This window comes from Biomphalaria glabrata, chromosome 8 (genome assembly GCF_947242115.1).
Source record: "Biomphalaria glabrata chromosome 8, xgBioGlab47.1, whole genome shotgun sequence".
In the NCBI taxonomy this organism is placed as follows: Eukaryota; Metazoa; Mollusca; class Gastropoda; family Planorbidae; genus Biomphalaria; species Biomphalaria glabrata.
In genome coordinates, this window is record NC_074718.1 from 23,776,377 (window position 1) to 23,782,589 (window position 6,213).

Below are 6,213 nucleotides of genomic sequence, written 5' to 3' on the forward strand. Positions count from 1 at the left end.
ATGTAACAACTTTAATCGTTCAATAGAGTCAAATATAAGTAGTGATGACTAGTTGCTACCAAATGAAGTCTTTCTGAGAATGCCCGGTACGGATTTGATTGTAATACTCGTAGCTTATGTGTTGTTAATGTAATTTTTTTTTCAATGTTTTATATCTATATATGTATTTTAATTAGGCCTCTTAATTTGTAATATTTATCTCAATGATTTTCTTTGATCCAGTCTCTACACAAATCGAGATACGACTCTGGTAATATTTTATGTAAATCTCACAATTTCATGCCATGAGGTTTCGGGGTGTACAGTGTGCAATGATAAGATTACCCTGTAATTTATTTTCTATGGTCTTTGTATAGCAAACTATTGCATTGAAAAGCTTCTTGCAAATATTAAACATCTAGGTCTGTGTGTTGAATTCAATGGGTGTTTTTTTCCCACTCGCCTATAATTTGCGGCTTGAATGGCACCAAAGAAAAAAAAAATTATTGTTGAATTGAATGACCTACCGTATTGATGTAATAAAAAATACTAGAGATATGTGTTGTTGTTTTTTTAATAATAGAACCAGAGCTCAGTTTATAAGATATTGATGATAAGAATGGCTTACTGTTTAAAGTTAGTGTTTCTAAAAATCGGACATCTGCTTCACCACCCCTAATATTTATTCTAATGAATATAGGCCTACTAAGGAGCGAATGATGAAAAAAAAAATGTTAGAGAACCATTTCTATTTTATTCTATGTGATTCTTTTATTCACACACGCGAACTGTTTCAGAACATAATTGAAAGTTTTATCTTAGTACGGTATCAAGTGACATTTCTAGATGCACGTTAACTTGAATGAAATTCTCTGTGGTAAAAAGTCAAAACTCTGGTTTGACCGTTTTCATTTGTCGAAATATAAGAATCTTAAAACTAACTTTGGCTTTTTTTTTTTTTTTTGTTAATTGTAATCGGCTCGTCGGGATTTAAAGCATTTGGTTTCAATGTTTCTTTGTATTCCGTAAATAATCATGGACATTTAGTGCAACGTCATTAGCTGGACTGCAAAAAATCAGTGTGTGATAGACTATGTATATTATACTTAAAAACAATAACAGTAGTCTACAATATCCTAAGGAGGACTAATTGGCGCAGGCGGCTTTGGCGCGACCGTTTTGGTGCAGCCATTTTTGCGCGAAACCCGTCTTAGCGCAGCCGTTTTGGCGCGAAATGTTTAGATCACATTGTTTATGTTCGTTGCATTATTTCTTTAAACATAAATGATACTTACATATGTTCTGTCTGTGTGTTTTGTCTAACGTATTTTTCATGTAGAGAACAAGAGATATTTTTGTCCATTTTTTTTTTGGTAAGAAAAATTTGATGCACATTAAAATGGAAAAGAAAAATGATTTGTTTAATTTGTAATACCATAAACTAAAAAAAAAAAGAAAACTGATGAATGCCATCATGTGCGTTTCGCAGACCTCAAGTTTAGTTTATGGGGGTGGGGAAAGTATGTTAATATCAGGCATACATCCATAGCTCACACTATATGCATGCATCCATAGCTCACACTATATGCATGCATCCATAGCTCACACTATATGCATGCATCCATAGCTCACACTATATGCATGCATCCATAGCTTACACTATGTCCATTCATCAATGCGACTTATCATTTATTGAATGTATATATGCGTGTATGTGTTTTGCATCGTTTTCTTAAACATTTTGACTTGCAGATGTTTGTTTTTTAAGAGGCCCATATTATTTTAATAAAAACATGCAAATACTTTAAAACCTAAAAAAAACCACAAAGGTTATACGAAGAATAATTGTATCAATTAGTTTGTTCGTTGGTTATCTGGACCAGTTCGGAAAATAGGGAGGGGGGAAGAAAGGGAAATTCGAGTGGACTTTACCGTAATTGATTTTTAATTAAAAGCATTTACAAACGTAAACAAGGTTACAAAGAAAGTTTGTGTGGAAATACAAACTCATAATCGGCCCCCGAAAAGGTTCGCTCAGGCTAGTATAGTTCCATGCTCGGTGCATGGCTAGTATAGTTCCATGCTCGGTGCATGGCTAGTATAGTTCCATACCTCCAGCAGATGATTTTGACTATAAAAGTTCCTTTTTCGATATAAAATTTAAAGCAAAATACAGTCACCTAATTCCAAGAGCGTAGTCAAGAGAGGTTACACATTTCTACCAGTGGCTGGGCTCCATTAATAAAGTGCAGTGAATAGTCATCTGCCGAAACTGAAAAACACTAAATGTGGATCAACAAAGATGGATAAGACAGATTTCGGGAGTCAGTTATGGAAATCGGGTCTAAATCAAGTAAATCCTATTCCGAATTAGGAGTCGACCCCTTAGTAAGGTTGCGACAGAGTGTCGCATGAGGTTTGCGGGATATGTTCTCCAACAAAATGAACTACGCATAATAAAAATTGCGTTGACATGGAGGCCATTAGGAGGAAAGCGCAAACAGGGACAACTTGGCGCCACACTTTTATAGAGGTCCTCAGAGCAGGTGGGAGAGGCTTCAGACATTGCCAGGGACAGATTTTTGTGGAAGCAGCTTGCCGCCCAAGGCGCCGAACGATGCGGGAGGATATATATAATTGTGAGCAGGTCAGGGTGGCGCTAACTGAGTGAGGCCCTTTTAATGTTATCTGCTGCTCAACATTTATTCAATATTTTACAGTAGGCAGGTGGTAGCTCTACTGGGTGGGCCCAATCTGTGCACCTCGGTCAGCGACCAAGGGGCTAGAGTCGCCTAAGCAACCAGACAGCACAATTAAACTAAACTAAACTAATCTAGCTAACTAAAAGAACAAACTAAACTAAATTTATAAAACAAAACTTATATACACTTTATTTACAACAAACTTACAAAGCAATAAAAATATAGATGAATACGAAAAAAAAATAAACCTTACAGAAACAACTAAATAAACTTAGAAATAAACAACTAATCAACCTGACTATACCACTACCAACACTAATAAGAAACCCAAAAGTCTAACTATCTTTACTAGATTACACCTAAAAATACCAACACTAAACACAACAGTACAGCAGACAGCTTAACTGTGGCAGTAATATACTAATAAAGGCAGCTAGGCAGTGGAAATAACGACAGCAAACAGTTGGCAATAATAACTGCGGCAAACAGTTGGCAGACAGGCAGCTATAAATAACGACAGTAATAACTGGCGGCAAACAGTTGGCAGACAAGCAGGCAGGCAGTAAAAATGACAGTACTACCGCACAGTTAGGCAGTAGACGTAACGACAGGAATTATAGCCTGCAATTACAAATACATAAAACATAAGACATAATAACAAAATAATAATGAATTAGATCTAGACTAACACATACAAAATAATACAGACATAAGGTAATATTCACTACCAGCCTGTACCTAATGAAAGCAATACATGAGTAAAAGTTAATGTCTATGCCACAACACCAGTTGGGCTAGACAACAATAACAAATCTAGATTTGGCTTAACAAAGCCGCCATCATGGAGCGTTGAGTAGGACGCAGCCATCTTCTACATTAAAAATTAAAATCGGCAACATGCCAACTTGCTAAAGCCATTATCCCAACAATATTGTAGTAATAAAAATACTTAGAGAACATAAAATATTTACACATGGACAAACAATAGAAAAACAATAAGGGGATCATTAAGGCTGGCTAAAAGGGGTGACGCTACCCAAGTCTACGGAACTTCCGGTTCCATCAGAGGTAATCATGGCTAATTAACTAGCCAGTGATGCCACTACACTAATCAGTCTACATCTAGACTATAACAGTAGATGTAGGAATAACTAATACAAATACAAACTAAAGAAATAAAAATAAAAACATTTTCCAACTTACAGGCGGTCCCAGCTGAAATTCACACTACAATTAAATAACTATTAACTCCCTACATGGTCACACAGACCAACGGTCAACACCGGAAAAAGAAAGAACTGACCGCACCTTTTCTATTTATAGAGCCAGGTCATGACTCACCTAAACTAACTCTAACATTAAAGAGCTGGCGGGAACCATGCATGCACTCAGCACTAGCCTAGATAGTTTTACCAATTAAAATACAGATATAAATAGATAAAAAATTAGATCTAGGAGTGCCAGCTCACATATTAAGAATAACAGATAGGCTTTTTGAAATAAAACTTTTTAATAGCAGGATAATGCACTGTAGATACCTCAGAATATGCATTTCGTTGGCTTTAGATACCAGAAATAGGGCTTGGCGGCGGGGCTCGGCCCCGCGCTGGGGGAGCTCCCAGCGCTCCTCCAGACCCACTTGCTGGCAAGGGCGGGGAGTCTACAATTTTTCCACTAACTTCAGGAAGAACCTATTCTAGGGCACAATAAACGTCTTCCGAAAGAATGAAGGGTCAGAGTATAATAAAGATTAGTTATGTAAACACACACACACACAAACACATATGCATACATACATACATATTTTTATTCTCCGGGGGGGGATTTCCCCTCTCCCCGAAAGAAAAATCCTGGCTACGCCCATGTTTTAAGGCATACATTTATCTATAGTGTATGCACATTTTGGAAATTACCCAAATTTTGACAATGAAAATGTTATCAGATCTAATTCTAGATTATTCTAGACCACACCGTGAATAGCCACCCCATCAACGTGGTAGACCACCTTACATATAACTATGAAGCACGATATCCAATGGACGCAGCACATTCCAGAGGTCATGAATGAGGGATTTGCTACTCACCAACTCCTTTGTCCCTACTTCAACTGTCTTCAACCATTTCATTTGGACAAGTTTACATTGAACTATGGGCGTAGCCGGGGTTGAAATTTTGTAAATTGTTTTGGTTTAATTTTTTTCTTGAGTGTTAAAGCATCGCTTTACCTAGGATTGTCAAATAAAAAAGGAGGAGGCGGGTGAGTAAGGTTAAAAAAAAAACTTCAATAAAAGTATTAAACAAAGTACAGTGGCCATGAGCGCAGCCATTAATACAATAAATCTACGAGAATCCAAGCCACATGCTTAAAATGAAAGGTAAAGCAGCCATTTGAGGTTCAATTATACCCCAAAATGGCCTAAATAATATATATTTCAAACATTGATTTTGTTTTTCTACCTGTCACTGTTCACTGGACTCCTTTAATAATTAAGTGTACTTAGTGTAGTGAATATCAAACTTGATATTTGACATACAATTTTTTAATAGAAAATAGCAGGGTATAGCACTGTAGCACTCCAAATGTCTTTTTGAAAGTTTTAAATACAGGAAATAATGTTTGGCGCGATGGGGGAGCTAACAGCTCTCATGGAGGGGTGTCTAATATCGTTCCTTTAGCTCCAGTAAGGTACAAAATACGTCAAAAAGGGACTGGGTGTAATATATATATATATTGTTGTAACCCAGCCTTGCATCGGTGCTTGAGGTGCGCACCAGCGCACTAGTGAATGTAAACAAGAAGGACTGTTGGGATGCCGGCTAGAAGTCATGGGAGTCTGAACAGTCTGGTGCTGAGTACTGTCCTTGTGTGATACTAGGAAACTGTTTGGGAGACCTGGAGCGACACTGGGAAGTGTGTCGGTGGTCTGTTCTGTGTTCTGGTATAAAGTAGGACTCTTAGAACTTAGACATATTACTCCCTGTGACTTTATAGCAGAAGTCCAAGTCTAACTAGTTACTATTATCCGTACCATTTGTCGATGCTTCATTTGCAAACATCATAGCCCTGGCCTATATAAATTACAAATTAAAATAAAGATAAAATTAGGTCAAAAATTAAATCTAGGATCGCCAGCTCATATATATATATATATATATAAATAAATATATATATATATATATATATATATATATATATATATATATATATATATATATATATATATATATATTATATAATACAGACCTTACTTCAAAAAAATAAAATGATTACGCCCTACGCGTCATGCATTCAGTCATGCATATTAACCAATGACTTAAATTTTGCCAAGTCACTGGTTTTCCTGGGCAGCTCAGGCAACCCATTTCATGCTCTAATAGCACTAGGGAAGAAGGAGTAGTTGTACAAATTTGTCCTAGCATATGGGACGAGAAATGTGCCTTTATCTTGGTGTCTTTCTGAGTATTTTATTAAATTTTGTTTTATTTTTGAAGATTATGGTTCAGTGTTTTATGTATAATTGCTACTTTATTT

At 36.3% G+C, this 6,213-nt stretch overlaps 1 long non-coding RNA gene across 1 annotated transcript; it reads right to left on the bottom strand.

Annotated features, from left to right (window-relative positions):
- Window positions 1–2,843: 2,843 nt before the first annotated feature.
- LOC129927596 (uncharacterized) lies at window positions 2,844–5,717 on the bottom strand. Its single transcript, XR_008779175.1, has 2 exons — window positions 3,420–5,717; window positions 2,844–3,302 (listed from the first exon to the last, which is right to left on the bottom strand). It is a non-coding gene; the product is annotated as an uncharacterized LOC129927596 (long non-coding RNA).
- Between the last annotated feature and the right edge of the window lie 496 nt (window positions 5,718–6,213).